This window comes from Zea mays, chromosome 10, assembly GCF_902167145.1.
Source record: "Zea mays cultivar B73 chromosome 10, Zm-B73-REFERENCE-NAM-5.0, whole genome shotgun sequence".
Classification (NCBI taxonomy): domain Eukaryota; kingdom Viridiplantae; phylum Streptophyta; class Magnoliopsida; order Poales; family Poaceae; genus Zea; species Zea mays.
In genome coordinates, this window is record NC_050105.1 from 64484059 (window position 1) to 64503422 (window position 19364).

At 54.8% G+C, this 19364-nt stretch overlaps 1 non-coding gene across 1 annotated transcript; it reads right to left on the reverse strand.

The window, feature by feature from the left end:
* Positions 1 to 18936: 18936 nt before the first annotated feature.
* LOC111590365 (small nucleolar RNA Z247) lies at positions 18937 to 19075 on the reverse strand. The gene has a single exon (XR_004853494.1). It is a non-coding gene; the product is annotated as a small nucleolar RNA Z247 (small nucleolar RNA).
* Positions 19076 to 19364: the final 289 nt, after the last annotated feature.

Here is a 19364-nt window from a genome sequence, read left to right on the forward strand (position 1 = left end):
TCGCAGGAGCATTTAATGCAAGGATCGACTGACACCTTATCCTGACACGCGCTCCTCAGTCGATAGAGTCGAAGTGACCGCAGTCACTTCGCCGCTACACTGACCGAACTGACAGGAAAACATCGCCGCCTGCCCCGCTCCGACTGCTGTGCCACTCGACAGAGTGAGGCTGACAGCAGCTAAGTCCAACCTCGGGCGCCATGGGAAGCTCCGCCTCGCCCGACCCAGGGCTCGGACTCAGCCTCGACCCCGGAAGACGGACTCCGCCTCGCCTGACCCCAGGGCTCGAACTCAGCCTCGGCCTCGGAAGACAGTCTCCGCCTCGCCCGACCCAGGGCTCGAACTCAGCCTCGACCCCGGAAGACGGACTCCGCCTCGCCCGACCCAGGGCTCGGACTCAGCCTCGACCCCGGAAGACGGACTCCGCCTTGTCCGACCCCAGGGCTCGGACTCAGCCTCAGCCTCGGCAGACGGTCTCCGCCTCACCCGACCCAGGGCTCGGACTCAGCCTCGACATCGGAAGACGAACTCCGCCTCGTCCGACCCCAGGGCCTAGACTGGACCTCGACCTCGGAGGAGCCTTCGCCTTGCCCGACCTCGGGCTCGGGCCCTGTTGGGAACTTGTTCTCAAATGCTATGAATTAAGAACAAGGCAACATAGAATGTTAAATGTTAAAGCCCTTCGTCCGCTGAAGCATTATTTCCCTGAGGATTTAATGAGCTTCGGACGAAGGTCATTGATGATAAATCACGAAGGTCCTACCTTCGTGTTCAGAAATAAAACAATGCTAAGTGAAATATAAAATATAAAACGTTAAAGAACACCAAGAATAAATAACATTATTTATTTATTTTATAATATAAACTGAAATATTAAAACATGATGTTTAGTTACATTTATACCTTCGCCTTGGCAGAAAACAATAATTCCAGAGTAATGCGTTGACCATTACCGGATTGCGTGAATTGTAAAGGAGCACTGTTCACTATTTATAGGCACAGGACGCAGCCTGTAAGAAATTACAATCATACCCCTTCCAAAAAATTACAATTATGAATCAGACCCTTATGTACTAAAAAGTCATTCCATCTTTAAGTTGGTTCGATCCTTCATCTTCGAATACGCTATAATATCGAAGCTTCATGAGTGGTAGCTTCGGTATCACGTATAAACAGGTTTTGCCGAAGGTGTTTCTTCCTGAAGGACCTTCGGCGACGAAGCATGGTCCCAATAGTAGCCCCTTCGCGGTGCTAGATCGTTTTTCGTAACGAGCTTGATCCGTGAAAAAAGTCTCTTAGGCTTCGGGAAGCCAAAGGTTCGAAAAACACCTTCCCTGAGCTCGTTGCCGGGAAACGATACAATTTCCGAGCGCGAAGCGGTCCCACCATGCAGGTTCACCTTCTCGGGTTTTGTGGCCCACCGTTCAGTGGGTGCAAGCGACTATTTGTCCGGTGTAAAAGACTTGACGATTCACCTTCTTACCTGCAGCACTATATAAACAGACGGGTAGGTGTGAAGTTACCACAGCATTCATTGCTATTGCACTGTTTTGCTGCCAAAAATTTAACCATAGCCAAAGCTTGACTTTTGCATTCAAACGAAGCACCACTTTGGATTCTGCTTCGTCATAAGAAGAGCTTCGGAAAAAAGGTTATTAATTTTCAAAAAATTTCCAAGAAATTTATAATCAAATGGCCAGAGTACGCTCCACTGCCAGGGTTGAGTGTGATGGAGATGAGACCGAAGCCACTGAAAATGTTCCGATTTCCGAAGCAATGAGGCGTTTTGGGCTGGTTTCATCAGAGGACACACCTGCTGCCGAAGCAACACAAGCTAATGTTGAAGAAGTTGGTTCCGAAGATGAGTACAGCTGTGGGGTGCCAAGTAAACCTAGTCATCTGTACTTTGGAAAGTCCACCATCTCTGAAGCTGATCTGCCTAAAATGGTGAAGCTGGGTTATTTTAGTGAGGCCAAGAAGGAATTAATTCGTTTTGGTGGAGAAGAAACTATCCCAAAACCAGGAAAGGATGAGGTAGTAGTCTTCAAAAGTTTTCTTAAAGCTGGTTTAAGATTCCCCCTAAACAAGATGATTGCTATTGTACTGAAGAAGTTTGGGATTTACCTTCATCAGCTGACCCCTAATGCTATCGTTAGGTTAAGTGTTTATATTTGGGCCCTTCGTAGCCAGGGAGTGGAACCATTCGGTGAGGGTTTCTGCCGAGTTCATGAATTACACTACCAAACTAAAGCCAGAGGAGATGGTCTGCACGAGAATTTTGGCTGCTACAACTTTGCTTATCGCAAGACTACGAAGTTTCCAGTGATAAGCTACCGAAGCAAATGGCCAGCCGGATGGAAGTCTGAATGGTTTTATGTTAAAGTTGATGAAGATGAAGATAAATTGGTCCAGAGTCCGCTAGAACTAACCTTCGGAGAGACGAGGCCCCGATGCAACATGATAATGGGGAGCTCGAGTCAGATTGCTTTGGCTGAATTTCGAGTGATTTCAGATCATATTGGCACTAGAGACTTAGTGCAGGAATTTTTGGCTTTTAAAGTGTTCCCAACACTGAGGGAATGGGAGATGCCGAAGCTAGAGGGAGAAAAGAAGAAGGGAGAACTTGTTCGATTGCCTTATCACTACAAGTTTAAGAAACATTTTAAAGCACCCTGCCAAGAGTGGTTGGACACAATTGAGGTTACGTGCAACGAGATCCTCGGCAACTACTCTAAGAAAGAAGATCAGTTAATGACTGCGGCCTTCGGCACTCGTCCGAAACGAAGATTGAATCGGGTGTTGGATGCTTTGAATTTTGATTACCCTGCCTATGAGCAATTGGGCGGAGATGCCGAAGGCCAGAAAAGAAAAAGGATTGCCAGCGCCCTTGACAAAGAAGGCACCAAAATGGCTAAAAAGGACAAAGAAATTTCTGAGAAAAGAAAACTGAGCCCTGAGCCGAAGATAGCTGCTCCAAAGAAAAGAAAAGCTGCATCCCCAAAACCAAAGACGTCGGCCCAAGAGGAGGAAGCTCCTGCAACACCTTCTGCTGCCGAAGTGGAAGAGATTCTAAAGGTAATGACTGAACCTTTGCCTATCAAGCTAAGTCCGCTGGCGCCAGAACTGACGAAGTTTTTTAAGAAGGAAAAAGAACCTTCGGCAACAGAAAGTCCTGCTAAGCCAAAAAAACGGAGAATTATTCAAGTGGCCGATGTCATTCATCAGACACCGCCACCGACATCGGCGTCAAAAATACCATTTATTGAAAGCGCTGTCACTACCGAAACCACAGCCACCGGAGCTGAAGCCACCGAAGCCGAAGCCACCGGAGCAAAAACCGAGACCACCGAAGATCCTAATCTAGAAACCACACTTGGTGATATTGATAACATACTTCTGAAAATGGCTGAAGAAGAAGCTGCTGCGGCCGCGGTGGACACGACAATTGAGAAAGGAAAAGAGCAAATTGAAGACATTTTGGAAGAAGAAAACTTTAATTTTCAAGATATACTTAGACAAGAGTTATCAGAAACTGAAAAAGAAGAGCTAAAGAAATATGTTATATCCTGTGGATACAAACCAGGGTCTCTGCTGTTTGAGGGAATCAATGAAGGGAAACGAAGATGCCTTCGGAATCGAACCGAGGCCAAGGTTGTTAGGACTTTCTCAAAGAGCGTTGGCCTGCCGAAGATTGAAGCGGACCTCTGCAGGTACCAGCGACAGCATATCGCCGGTAGCTTGCTCTATGCTAATTTCAAGGTAAAAACTCTCAACATTTTATTGTTTTTTTGAATTAAGATGTTTCCTAATGAAGGTTGTTTTGGCAGAGTATATTACTAAGTAAAGTGCTGAGGATGCAACAAGATCTTGAAGACGAGAAAAACGAAGCTACCATCAAAGATCTAGAAAACAAAGTCGAAAGTTACGAAGCTGCTTTGAAGAAAAAGGACTTCGTCATTCAAGACCTTGAAAACAAAGTTAAAGATCACGAAGCTGCCTTGGAGAAGAAAGACTTCGTCATTCACTCTGTGGAAGGTTCTCTGGCTGAAGCTCAAGCCGAAATTGACAAATTAAACAGCGAATTACTTATAAAATCAGAAAAATCTGAGCAAGAAAAGAAGAATCTCGAAACAAGTCTCAAGACCGAAATTGAGAAGAATTCAAATTTGCAGAAATCACTGAAGGAGCTTCAGGAAAAATGCTTAGATTTCGGTAACCGATGTGTGCAGCGGCTGAAAGATGTATTTTACTCAATTGGAGCCAGCTCTGATAAGTTTACACCTTCAGCTGAAAACCTGCCAAGCACCTTTGAATACATTGAGGGCGAAGTTGATGCACTTGACGAAGTTATCGCTGGGCATGCCGATTTCTACGCCCTGTTAGCTTCTCGAGGCACGACTACTGCTTTCCTGAAGGCTGGCTGCACACACGGGAAAATTGTTAATAGGCCAAACTTCAGTTTGTCGCCAGCAGATTTGGTTGACATCCCCAACCTAGCTCGAAGCATAGGAAACAGGTTTATGACCCAGATTTGGATAAACGGCGGGCGAAAAATGGCTGGTGACGAAGCTCGGAGCCACCTTAAGCCAGTGAGAAACTTATACTTGTTACTTTTACCTTCTCCTTGAACTCTGCGCCTTTCTCATTCCGTTTTAATATGTACATGATGATGAAGCTGAAGAATGACGAGCTGAAGCTTTAACAGATGCTCCGAAAGACTTTTCTGCATAAGATTCTAGAGAAAATTTTGTAATATGATTGTAAAGAAACTTATGTAAATTTGTGCGTACCTTGTAATATATCTTTTCCCCTTTGTCCGTGTACAATCTGCTTTGCTGTGGACGAAATTTTCTTTTTGAGCCGAAGGCGAAAAACACCTTCCCTTCTTTTCATACACAACGAAGCATGAAAATTTCTTCTTTCTCCGAAGCTTTATCCTCATAGCCGAAGCATCTGCCTTTTCTGTATGATATGATGATAATGATCCTATGTATGTCTAAATGAATATTTATGAATGCAAATGTCATGATGTAATGTATCGTGCAAATGAATATCCGAATATATATTCGAAGCCATAATCATAGCCTTCATTCCCTTAGGAATGACTCAAATCTTTTTGCCGCTTATTTTTCGGCTTCACCGTTTATTTTTCGGTGTATCAGCGCTGACTTTTCGCTGTAAGCCTCCCTTAGGAGCTTCTTCGCCTTTTACTTCGGCGGAATCAGCATTTATTTTTCGTTGTAAGCCTCCGTTAGGAGCTTCTTCGCCTTTTACTTCTGCGGAATCAGCGTTTATTTTTCGTTGTAAGCTCTGTATTCCCTTAGGAACGACTTTTGAGCTTCTCTGTGTTTTCTTTTCTTTTTCCTTTGCACTCGATGGTGCGTTCTCAGCTTTTACATTTACATCTTTGGGGGATATTGCTCTTATAGAATTGAAATAAGAAAAAGAAAAATTACATGCTCATCCTGAAGGTCATGGATGATAAATCATGAAGGTCCTACCTTCGTGTTCAGAAATAAAACAATGCTAAGTGAAATATAAAATATAAAATGTTAAAGAACACCAAGAATAAATAACATTATTTATTTATTTTATAATATAAACTAAAATATTAAAACATTATGTTTAGTTACATTTATACCTTCGTCTTGGCAGAAAACAATAATTCCAGAGTAATGCGTTGACCATTACCGGATTGTGTGAACAGTAAAGGAGTACTGTTCACTATTTATAGGCATAGGACGTAGCCTGTAAGAAATTACAATCATACCCCTTACAAAAAATTACAATTATGAGTCAGACCCTTATGTACTAAAAAGTCATTCCATCTTTAAGTTGGTTCGATCCTTCATCTTCGGATACGCTATAATATTGAAGCTTCATGAGCGGTAGCTTCGGTATCACGTATAAACAGGTTTTGCCGAAGGTGTTTCTTCCTGAAGGACCTTCGGCGACGAAGCATGGTCCCAATAGTAGCCCCTTCGCGGTGCTAGATCGTTTTTCGTAATGAGCTTGATCCGTGAAAAAAGTCTCTTAGGCTTCGGGAAGCCAAAGGTTCGAAAAACACCTTCCCTGAGCTCATTGCCGGGAAACGATACAATTTCCGAGCGCGAAGCGGTCCCACCATGCAGGTTCACCTTCTCGGGTTTTGTCAGCAACCTCTTCAACCCAGGACGATGCTTTGTTTCGGGAGTCTGGAGTTCATGTCCCTCGACGGCAGCTACGACATGATACTCCTTCCTCTGCCGCATGACAACGACAATGGCGGCCGTCAGCTCGCCCGTCGGCGGCGAAATCGATGACGTCTTCCCCTCGTGGCGGAAGAGCAACATCCGGGACTGTCCCGTCACCTTCCCCGCCGACGGAGGAGGAGGCGGGGCAGGCATGGCCAAGCAGGAGGCGGCACCTCGTCGGCTGTCGAGCGAGTCGACGACGCCGGCGCCCCAGCGGGGGACACGTCGGGCGTCGACCTCGCGTCTAAGACGAAGACGAGCACCGTTTCCCCGCGACACGCCAACTCCAAGCAGACGGACGACGCCAGCACGCTCGCGAAGGACATGCTAGGCGTTAGCCTCGTACCTGAGACAACAGTGCATTCCGCCCCTGACGTGACTTCGTCACCTCCCGTCAATCAAGAGGTATCGTCCGTTTCCCGTTCCATGCCTTTTAGATCCAGCTGCGACCCACCAAGCGACCCCGCTTTGGTGGACGCTTTCGTAAAGGCGTGTCCAAACCCTCCGGGGTACCATATGCGGTCACCCTGGGGGCCGGCTGACGGCCGTCTCGACCTACGGGCCTCTGGGTTCCGAGGAAGATGACGAGCCCGACTCTGGTTGGGATTTCTCCGGGCTCGATAACCCCAGTGTCATGCGGGACTTCATGACCGCATGTGACTACTGCCTCTCTGATTGCTCCGATAGCAGCCACAGCCTCGGCGACGAGGACTGTGGCCCAAGTCGCGAATGCTTCCACGTCGATCTGGGGGGTCTCGACGAAGGCAACCATCTTGGTATGCCGGAGGACGGTGATCCCCCTAGGCCTGCGCCTTGCGTTGACATCCTTCGAGAGCTAGCTGTGGTCCCAGTCCCTGCGGGGGGTCAAGACGCACAGCTCGAGCAAATCCGCGAGGTACAGGCCAGGCTCGACGAGGAAGCAGGACAACTTGTGCAGCTTCGGCAAAATATCGAGCAGGAGTGGGCAGGCCGAGCACCGGCCGGAGAAGCGCGTCACCTGGCCTAGGACGTCCAGCACCGCATTGCCGATGATGCTAGGGCAAGGCTACCTCCGGCTTCTAGTGGGGTCGGCCAGAACCTGGCTGCAGCAGCGATACTACTCCAAGCGATGCCAGAACCATCCACCACCGAGGGGCGGCGTATCCAGGGAGAGCTCAAGAATCTCCTGGAAGATGCCGCGGTCCGACGGGCCGAAAGCTCTGCCTCCCGAAGGCAGGGGTACCCCCCGAAGCATCGCGCCGCGACTTCCCGACTCATGCGGGAAGCCTCGGTCCACACCGGGCGAACGTGGAACTCAGCGCCTGTGGCCCCAGGTCGCCTCGGTAACGAGCACCGCCGCCGCGACCGTCGAGCCCACCTCGACGAGAAGGTGCGCCGAGGCTACCACCCAAGCGTGGGGGACGCTACGACAGTGGGGAGGATCGGAGCCCCTCGCCCGAACCACCCGGTCCGCGGGCTTTCAGCCGGGCCATACGACGGGCGCCGTTCCCGACCCGGTTCCGAACCCCGACTACCATCACCAAGTACTCGGGGGAGTCAAAGCCGGAGCTGTGGCTCGCGGACTACCGGCTGGCCTGCCAGCTGGGCAGGACGGACGATGACAACCTCATCATCCGCAACCTTCCCCTGTTCCTCTCTGACGCTGCCCGAGCCTGGCTGGAGCATCTGCCTCCTGCGCAGATCTCCAACTGAGACGACCTAGTCAAAGCCTTCGCCGACAACTTCCAGGGCACATACGTGCGCCCTGGGAGCTCCTGGGATCTCCGAAGCTGCCGCCAGCAGCCGGGAGAATCCCTCCGGGACTACATCTGGCGATTTTTGAAGCAGCGCACCGAGCCTCCCAACATCACCGACTCGGATGTCAACGGCGCGTTCCTCGCCGGCACCACTTGCCGCGACCTGGTGAGCAAGCTGGGTCGCAAGACTCCCACCAGGGCAAGCGAGCTGATGGGCATCGCCACCAAGTTCGCCTCTGGCCAGGAGGCAGTCGAGGCCATCTTCCAGAAGGACAAGCAGCCTCAGGGGCGCCAGCCGGAAGACGTCCCCGAGGCGTCCGCTCAGTGTGGCGCAAGGAAGAAGGACAAGAAGAAGTCGCAAGCGAAGCGCGACGCCGCCGACGCGGACCTTGTCGCCGCCGCCGAGCATAGGAACCCTCGGAAGCCTCCCGGAGGCGCCAACCTATTCGACAAGATGCTCAAGGAGTCGTGCCCCTATCATCAGGGTCCCGTCAAGCACACCCTTGAGGAGTGCGTCATGCTTCGGCGCCACTTCCACAGGGCCGGGCCACCGGCGGAAGGTGGCCGATCCCACAACAACGACAAGAAGGAGGATCACAAGGCAGAGGAGTTCCCCAAGGTCCACGACTGCTTCATGATCTACGGTGGGCATGTAGCGAATGCCTCGGCTCGGCACCGCAAGCAAGAGCACCGGAAGGTCTGCTCGGTAAAGGTGGCGGCGCCAGTCTACCTAGACTGGTCCGACAAGCCCATCACCTTCAACCAGGGCAACCACCCCGACCGCATGCCGAGCCCAGGGAATTATCCGCTCGTTGTCGATCCCGTCATCGGCAACATCAGGCTTACCAAGGTCCTCATGGACGGAGGCAGCAGCCTCAACATCATCTACGCCGAAACCCTCAGGCTCCTGCAGATCGATCTGTCCTCGATCCGGGCCGGCGCGACGCCTTTTCACGGGATCATCCCCGGGAAACGCATCCAACCCCTTGGGCAACTCGATCTGCCCGTCTGCTTCGGGACTCCCTCCAACTTCCGAAAGGAAACCCTCACGTTCGAGGTGGTCGGGTTCCGAGGAACCTACCACGCAGTGCTGGGGAGGCCATGCTACGCCAAGTTCATGGCCATCCCCAACTACACCTACCTCAAGCTCAAGATGTCGGGCCCCAACGGGGTCATCACCGTCGGCTCCACGTACCAACACGCGTACGAATGCGACGTGGAGTGCGTGGAGTATGCTGAGGCCCTCGCCGAATCCGAGGCCCTCATCGCCGATCTGGAGAGCCTCTCCAAGGAGGCACCAGATGCGAAGCGCCATGCCGGCAACTTCGAGCCAGCTGAGACGGTCAAATCCATCCCTCTCGACCCCAGCAACAACGCCTCCAAGCAGATACAGATCGGCTCCAAGCTCGACCCCAAATAGGAAGCAGTGCTCGTCGACTTTCTCTGCGCGAACGCTGAAGTTTTTGCGTGGAGTCCCTCAGACATGCCTGGCATACCGAGGGATGTCGCCGAGCACTCACTGGATATCCGAGCTGGAGCCCGACCCGTGAAGCAGCCTCTACGCCGATTCGACGAAGAAAAGCGTAGAGCCATAGGCGAGGAGATCCACAAGCTGATGGTTGCAGGGTTCATCAAAGAGGTATTCCATCCCGAATGGCTTGCCAACCCTGTGCTTGTGAGAAAAAAAGGAGAGAAATGGTGGATGTGTGTAGACTACACTAGTCTAAACAAAGCATGTCCGAAGGTTCCCTACCCTCTGCCTCGCATCGATCAAATCGTGGATTCCACTGCTGGATGCGAAACCCTGTCTTTCCTCGATGCCTACTCAGGGTATCACCAAATCAGGATGAAAGAGTCCGACCAGCTCGCGACTTCTTTCATCACACCCTTTGGCATGTACTGCTACGTTACTATGCCATTCGGTTTGAGGAATGCGGGTGCGACATACCAAAGGTGCATGAACCACGTGTTCGGTGAGCACATTGGTCGAACGGTCGAGGCTTACGTCGATGACATCATAGTCAAGACGAGGAAAGCCTCCGACCTCCTTTCCGACCTTGAAACGACATTCCGGTGTCTCAAGGTGAAAGGCGTAAAACTCAATCCCGAGAAGTGTGTCTTCGGAGTCCCCCGAGGCATGCTCTTGGGGTTCATCGTCTCCGAGCGGGGCATCGAGGCCAACCCGGAGAAAATCGCGGCCATCACCAACATGGGCCCCATCAAGGACTTGAAAGGAGTACAGAGGGTCATGGGATGTCTTGCGGCCCTGAGCCGTTTCATCTCGCGCCTCGGCGAAAGAGGCCTACCTCTATACCGCCTCTTGAGGAACACCGAGCGCTTCACTTGGACCCCCGAGGCCGAGGAAGCCCTCGGGAACCTAAAAGCGCTCCTTACCAGCGCGCCCATCTTGGTGCCCCCCGCTGCCGGAGAAGACCTCTTGATCTACGTCGCCGCTACCACTCAGGTGGTCAGCGCCGCGATCGTGGTTGAGAGACAAGAAGAGGGGCATGCATTGCCCGTCCAGAGGCCGGTCTACTTCACCAGTGAAGTATTGTCCGAGACCAAAATCCGCTACCCGCAAATCCAGAAGCTACTGTACGCGGTAATTCTGACGCGGCGACTGTGGTGTCATCCTTCCCCCTGGGGGAGATCATCCAGTGTGGAGAGGCCTCGGGTAGGATTGCAAAGTGGGCAGTGGAGATCATGGGCGAGACAATCTCGTTCGCCCCTCGGAAGGCCATCAAGTCCCAAGTCTTGGCGGACTTTGTGGCTGAATGGGTCGACACCCAGCTTCCAGCGGCTCCGATCCAGCTGGAACTCTGGACCATATTTTTCAACGGGTCGCTGATGAAAACAGGAGCAGGCGCGGGCCTGCTCTTCATCCCACCCCTCGGGAAGCACCTCCGCTACGTGTTGCGCCTCCATTTCCCAGCGTCCAACAATGTGGCCGAGTACGAGGCTCTGGTTAACGGGTTGCGCATCGCCATCGAGCTAGGGGTCCGACGCCTCGACGCTCGTGGCGACTCACAGCTCGTCATCGACCAAGTCATGAAGAACTCCCATTGCCGCAACCCAAAGATGGAAGCCTAGCGCGATGAGGTTCGGCGCCTGGAGGACAAGTTCTACGGGCTCGAGCTCAACCACATCGTCCGACGATACAATGAGACTGCGGACAAGCTGGCTAAGATAGCAAGGGGCGGACAACAGTTCCCCCGAACGTCTTCTCCCGAGACCTACATCAACCCTCAGTCAAGACCGACGACACGCCCGAGCCCGAGAGGGTCTCGGCCCTGCCTGAGGCGCCCTCGGCTCAACCTGAGGCACCCTCGGCCCCCGAGGGTGAGGCACTGCGCGTCGAGGAAGAGCGGAATGGGGTCCCGCCTAATCGAGACTGGCAGACCCCGTACCTGCAATATCTCCACCGAGGAGAGCTGCCCCTCGACCGAGCCAAAGCTCGGCGACTGGCGTGGCGCGCCAAGTCGTTCGTCTTGCTGGGGGACGGGAAGGAGCTCTACCACCGCAGCCCCTCAGGCATCCTCCAGCGATGCATATCCATCACCAAAGGTCAGGAGTTATTACAAGAAATACACTCGGGGGCTTGCGGTCACCACGCAGCACCTCGAGCCCTCGTCGGGAATGCCTTCCGACAGGGTTTTTACTGGCCAACCGAGGTGGCCGATGCCACTAGGATTGTACGCACCTGCCAAGGGTGTCAATTCTACGCGAAGCAGACCCACCTGCCCGCTCAGGCTCTGTAGACAATACCCATCACCTGGTCGTTTGCTGTGTGGGGTCTGGACCTCGTCGGTCCCTTGCAGCAGGCGCCCGGGGGCTACACGCTCCTGCTGGTCGCCATCGACAAATTCTCCAAGTGGATCGAGGTCCAACCCCTAAACAACATCAAGTCCGAACAGGCGGTGGTGTTCTTCACCAACATCATCCATCGCTTTGGGGTCCCGAACTCCATCATCACCGACAACGGCACCCAGTTCACCGGCGGAAAGTTCCTGGACTTCTGCGAGGGTCACCATATCCGGGTGGACTGGGCCGCCGTAGCTCACCCCATGACGAATGGGCAAGTAGAGCGTGCCAATGGCATGATTCTGCAAGGACTCAAGCCACGGATCTACAATGACCTCAACAAGTTCGGCAGGGATGGATGAAGGAACTCCCCTCGGTGATCTGGAGTCTGAGGACAACGCCGAGCCAAGCCACGGGCTTCACATCGTTTTTCCTAGTCTATGGGGCCGAGGCCATCTTGCCCACAGACTTATAATACGGTTCCCCGAGGACAAGGGCGTACGACGACCAAAGCAATCGAACCAACCGAGAAGACTCACTGGACCAGCTGGAAGAGGCTCGAGACATGGCCTTACTACACTCGACGCGGTATCAGCAGTCCCTGCGACGCTACCATGCCCGAGGGGTTCGGTCCCGAGACCTCCAGGTGGGCGACTTGGTGCTTCGGCTGCGACAAGACGCCCGAGGGCGCCACAAGCTCACGCCTCCCTGGGAAGGGCCATTCATCATCGCCAAGATTTTGAAGCCTAAAACATACAAGCTGGCCAACAGTCAAGGCGAGGTCTACAACAACGCTTGGAACATCCGACAGCTACGTCGCTTCTACCCTTAAGATGTTTTCAAGTCGTTCATATACCTCGCTTACATACAAAGTCTAACCATCAAGGAAGGGTCAGCCTTGCCTCGGCAAAGCCCGACCCTCCCTCGGGGGCTAGAAGGGGTGAACCCCCACTGCGTCAAAATTTTCCTCGGAAAAAGTCTTTCTGCCAGAACATCTTTCGTGCTTTTCTACTACTTCGAAAGTGGGATCCTGAAAACGATGGAGTACACGTAAGCAGGCAAGGCCGACCGAGCCGAGGGACTCCTACGCCTCCGAGATACGGATACCTCACTCATCACCTTCTGCGATAAGTAACTCACGCTCGGATAAGCGATTCCGCTGACCAAACAAGTCTTATTGCTCGAAAACTTTTCTGCCGAAACGATTTTTCGTGCCTTCTCGACTATATCGATAACAGAATCCTACGGACGAGTAAGAGCACACGTAAGCGGCAAGGCCGACCGAGCCGAGGGACTCCTACGCCTCCGGGATACGGATACCTCACTCATCACCTTCCGCGAAAAGTAACTCTCGCTCGGACAAACAATTCTGTTACCGACAAATAAATCCAGATACTCAAAACAAGGGGAAAAGAAACGCAGCTTTACAACACGACGACGATATGTTTGGGCCTCGGCGGCCGCAAAAAACATACGCACACTACAAGATAAACTGTTCTTGCAGGGTCAGACATCAGTGGGGGAGCAGCAGCACCCTCGGCGTCGACTCCACCTTCGGCGGAATCCGACCTGGCCTCGGATGGCAACACGGTCAGAGGATCTCCACCTCGAAGGAACCTGTTGGCACCACGCCTGGGCTATCGTCGTCGGGGTCTCCTCCGGGAACCTGGCCCAAGCAGACGGCTCGACCGGCCGCTCCGTAGCCTCAGCCAGCTGTCCCCCGAGGACATCAACCCGGCTCGTGGCCTCGGCAACCCGACTCCGGTGTCGGTCCCGCCAGTGGACGGCCCGGCCAGGCTCCGGCCGATGAAGCTTCTTTTCGAGCCATCTCTGCCTCTGTCCGTGCTGGCACCGCTGCCACCGGCTCCGGCTCATCGTAGAGCGGCCGAGGGTTTCTTTAACTAAGCGAGAGAAGCCTCGAGTGGCAAGGCCGACCGAGCCGAGGGACTCCTACGCCTCCGGGATACGGATACCTCACTCGTCACCTTCGCACGAGGCAACTCACACTTGGTTAAGCGGTTTAGCTAGCCGACAGGCGAGTCCTAGTGCTCGAAATGAGGAAAAACACGGCTTCACGCCAAAAATACATACATGTTCAGGCCCCGACAGCCACAATGAATAGACACCGGCACTCAAGGTGCCATTACAAACGGAACTCCGGTTCCGCCCCCGCGGGTACGAACAACCTCCACATCGGAGAGCCTATGGGGCGACAAACTCCTGGTGACTCGCCAGTGACCTCTGCAGCAGCAGCGACGGTCCCAGGACGGACGCTGCCGCCAGAAGGCTCTCGTTCGTGTCCCCACTCAAGGGACGCGAACCAGACATTAAAGCCAAAGAGCCGGAGGTCGGTCCGCGGGTAGCGCTGACGGACTTGTCAGCGGAGAAGCTTTCTCCAGCTGCCACCACGTCAGCACCGATGGCGGCGTCCACCAACACCGCACCAGCGAGCGCCGGCCGCCCCAAAGCGCACCAGCAGGTCCTCACTCCCGTCCTCGCCACGAAAACGAGGACAGAGGATGGAATGTTGCACCCTGGCTGGGCAGCAACAGTTCGCCTTCCTCGGCATGGCTGGAGGGCGCCTCCTCCGCAGAGCTGGGGGATGGTTTCCACCCCCAGAAGCTGGAAGAAGAGGTGGCCAGCCGACCCGTGCGGGAGGTAGAGCTCCGGCTCGCCTCGCTCTCCGCCCCAGCGAGGATGATGAACATCCTTGAAGCTGAGGGAGGGGCGGAGGCCGCAGCCCGGCTCGCTTCTCCCCACCATCAAACTGGTGGTCACCGTCTTGGGTGACCACCGGCGAGGGGATGCAGCCGGGCTGCCTGATGAAAATCCTTGAAGCCGAGCGATGGCTGAAAGGTACCAACTTCCGCGAAGTTGCGTTCCTCCAACGACGACAAGATAGAAGAACCGCGGGCGCTCCCCATCCGGGGGCTCGGAAGGTGGAAGGACGCGATGCACGAAGGGAGTACGAAGACATGGTTGCCATCCAAGGGGGTCACCCCCCTTTTAAAGGCAACTCTGTCCACTTGCGTTCTCAGCCGTCGTGGACTGAGTCTTCACCAACACGCTCCAAGATCCTCCCCCTACGACACGGGGGCTGGGTCCCACGCGTCATGCAAGCTGGCCAAGGACAGAAGGAGCCAAACCGCCACGCGCGGAGCGCACAACTGCCCAGCGGTTACAAGCACCCCTCCACTTTCGCCCAGACCAGCGGGTGAAAGGGCGGACCGCCATGCAGGCGGCATGCAACCGTACCAAGGGGGTGCACCCTTTCGACTCCGACGCGTCTAGCATGGGGGCCCAGGCCCACACGTCATGTAATCGGCGCGCCGATTACTACGTGCGGGAAACTGCACCGCCACATGCGCCAATACCGCGCCTTCTCGACTGCGGAACCAGTGTCGCGACTCGAGGCGACCCTGCGCATGGCCCAACAGTGCCAACCGAGCACATCGATCACGGGTCAGTCAGCCGCGGGAGAAGGCGCGACGGTCAATATGGCCAAAAGTGGGCCGGCAGTAATGGCGGCGACAGGCGGGCGGAAGCAGCGGTCAAGTCGTCTGCAGGCTCACGTCCCCTCCTGGGACAGCGAGAGAGCCCTCTCCCACGGCGTGAAGACGACGCGCCCGTGTTCCGTTCCTCGAACGGCTCGCGCACGCACAACGGCTGCCCCGCGAACCACTCGTCTCGTCGCATTAACTCTGCGGCAGGACAGACTACACCTTTGGCATGTGAAGCAGGCGACGCTTCACCTCCGCCATAATGACCGCGTCAGAAAAGGTGCGCCACGTCGTTCAAATTCGTATCCTTTTCCTCTTCCTCTTTCTCTCTCTTGCTACAGGGACCGGGAAAGGGGATACTTCGAAAGGGATCGTTCTCCGCGAAGGAAGCGGGCCCCGAGCCCTCCCTACTGATCAGAGGTTCGAAGGCTGGCCCCTCGGAAGGGTTCGACAGCCGCCTCAGAGCACTCGGGCTCCGAGCCCTCCTACTGATCAGAGGTTCGAAGGCTGGCCCCTCGGAAGGGTTCGACAGCCACCTCAGAGCACTCGGACTCCGCGCCCACCACTGGTTAGAGGTTCGAAGGCTGGCCCCTCGGATGGGTTCGACAGCCGCCTCAAGCCACTCAGGCTCCGCGCCCACTACTGATCAGGGGTTTGTAGGCTGGCCCCCGAAGGGTTCGACAGCCGCCTCAGAGCACGCAGAGCGAGGGATGACTCTGGGTACGTTCGATACACAACCAAGGCTCGGGCTACGCTCCCGAGGTACCCTAGGACATTTTCGAGACCAGCGGGAGCGATTTTGTAATGGAATCCCATCAGAGGGAGGCATCGAGCCCTCAGACCCTATCAAACGGGACCAGGTCTGGCAAATCACCTGCAGGTACTTTTGGAGCACGCCTCTGGGCCACTAGCCGACCCTTATCGAACGGGGCACGGGCGTCCACTCGGATCACCCGCTAGCAATTTACTAGAGACACCATGTTCGGCCCTCCGAGGGCAACATGGCGCTTTCCCCCCTCCTCCTTGCGGAAAGGCGACGCAGGGGCGTATGAAAAAAGCCGAGTCTGTCCTTGACCGTCCTCTCGCTCTGTGCGGAGGCTCGGGGGCTGCTCTCGCAAACCCGGCTCCGGCTAAACCGTTGACAGCGTCAACATACCAGCCCGAGAACTTGGAACTCGACTATGCACCCGGGCTACGGCCAGTTCGCATGAGGGAACAACCAGACCGGCCGAAGCATCACGAAACGCGCTAAGACCTCGAAGGAGTCAAACCACTCCTCCAAGGCCTCGGGGGCTACACCCGGCGGGTGCGCTCGCGCGCACCCACCGGAACGAAACGCAACCGAGAAAGGCCGGTCCCCTTGCAAAAAAGTGCGACAAAAGCCTCCAAGCGAGTATCAACACTCCCTTCGAGGCTCGGGGGCTACTGTCGGGGACCATAATTAGGGGTACCCCCAAGACTCCTAATCTCAGCTGGTAACCCCCATCAGCACAAAGTTGCAAAGGCCTGATGGGCGCGATTAAGGTCAAGGCTCAGTCCACTCAAGCGACACGATCTCGCCTCGCCCGAGCCTAGCCTCGGGCAAAGGCAGCCGACCCCAAAGGATTCACGTCTCGCCCGAGGGTCCCCTCAAGCGACGGACACACCTTCGGCTCGCCCGAGGCCCAGTCTTCGCGGAGAAGCAACCTTGGCCAGATCGCCACACCAACCGACCGTATCGCAAGAGCATTTAATGCAAGGATCGACTGACACCTTATCCTGACGCGCGCTCCTCAGTCGATAGAGCCGAAGCGACCGCAGTCACTTCGCAGCTCCACTAACCGACCTGACAGGAAAACACCGCCGCCTGCCCCGCTCCGACTGCTGTGCCACTCGATAGAGTGAGGCTGACAGCAGCTAAGTCCAACCTCGGGCGCCATGGGAAGCTCCGCCTCGCCCGACCCAGGGCTCGGACTCAGCCTCGACCCTGGAAGACGGACTCCGCCTCGCCCGACCCCAGGGCTCGGACTCAGCCTCGGCCTCGGAAGACGGTCTCCGCCTTGCCCGACCCAGGGCTCGAACTCAGCCTCGACCCCAGAAGACGGACTCCGCCTCGCCCGACCCAGGGCTCGGACTCAGCCTCGACCCCGGAAGACGGACTCCGCCTCGCCCAACCCCACGGCTCGGACTCAGCCTCGGCCTCAGAAGACGGACTCCGCCTCGCCCGACCCCAGGGCTCGGACTCAGCCTCGACATCGGAAGACGAACTCCGCCTCGTCCGACCCCAGGGCCCAGAATCGACCTCAACCTCGGAGGAGCCTTCGCCTCGCCCGACCTCGGGCTTGGGCCCGCCACGTCACAGGGAAGGCCATCATTACCCTACCCCTAGCTAGCTCAGGCTACGGGGAACAAGACCGGCGTCCCATACGGCTCGCCCGGGTAAACAAGTAATGATGGCACCCCGCGTGCTCCATGACGACGGCGGCTCTCAGCCCATTACGGAAGCAAGGAGACGTCAGCAAAGGATCCGACAGCCCCGACAGCTGTACTTCCACAAGGCTCAAGCACTCCTCCGACGGCCACGACATCACATGAACAGGGCGCCAAAACCTCTCCGACTGCCACGACGGCATGTACTTAGGGATCTAGCTCCTCTCTACTAGACACGTTAGCACACTGCTATACCCCCATTGTACACCTGGGCCCTCTCCTTACGCCTATAAAAGGAAGGTCCAGGGCTCTCGTACAAAAAGGGTTGGCCGCGCGGGAGAACGGGCTGCCGGATAGTCTCTTTCTCTCCCTCGCGGACGCTTGTAACCCCCTACTGCAAGCGCACCCGACCTGGGCGCAGGACAACACGAAGGCCGCGGGTTTCCCCTTTGCATGTTTCTTCCCCCCTTCGTGCTCCGTCTCACACCGACCCATCTGGGCTGGGACACGCGGCGACAATTTACTCGTCAGTCCAGGGACCCCCCGGGGTCGAAACGCCGACAGGTGGATCTACTCATGAGAGCATGAGATAGGGTCTTGGCATCGACAGATGAGATAGGGTAGAGGCCACCTTCACAACGTCCTTCAAGAAGTTTGTCCTTGTGTTGCGATCCTTAACCAAAAAAGACCATGGATTAAATTCAAAAACACATCATTGTCACGTGTGAATTTATGAACAGATAAAATGTTTTTGGTGATATTTGGAACGTGAAGAACATCACGAAGTGCAAGTGGGTGATCATTAGATTCAATTAAGGAATGACCCATATGTAGAATTTGCAAACATGCGCCATTGCTGACTTGGAACTGTTCTCTGCCATTGTAGCGTTCACGGACAGTCAGACGGTCAAGATCACTGGTGATGTGATCCGTCGCCCCGGTATCATTATACCAGTTTGTGTCAACCGAGTACGAGGTGGAGGCAACAACAGCCGAAGGGGGATCTTCATTGTAGTATTCATCATTCCTGTACCAGCACCAAACTGCTGTGTGGTCGGTCTTGCCACAAATTTGGCAGATGGGCTAGGACAAAGAAGTCATGTTGCTTCTGTCGCTGGAACGGGGAGCACCACCACGTCCCCGACTACAGCCTCGACCACCACGGCCGCGACCATGATTACCACGTCCGCCACGCCTAGCGTAATTTGTAGAGAACCAGTGTTCAGCTGCATGTCGGTGATATGTTGTAGTTGCCGAGCTTCGAAGCCAGGAGGTGTGCGTAGATGTCATCAAGGGAAATAGGCTCGATTCTGGTGGTTAGCGATGTAACAAACGGATCATATTCAGCGGGAAGACCGGCGAGTAAATATGCAATCACCTCGTCATCACGCAGGGTTTCATTGGCAACAGCAAGTTCAGGGGTGATGCCTTTGATCTTCCGAAAATAGTCAGCTGCTGAAAGATCATGCTTCTTCGCCGTGGCGAGCTGAACCCGAAGTTTTAGTGTGCGGGCCTTCATGGAGGAGGAGAACTAGCGCTGCAGGGATTCCCAAACTTCCCTGGACGAGGTGGCCGTGATCACATCATGAAGAATGTCTTTTGTGATGGAAGATAGAAGCCCACTGAGGAGCTGCTGGTCGGCATCATACCACTTGATGAAGGCCGGATTCTGGACCATCTCAGCG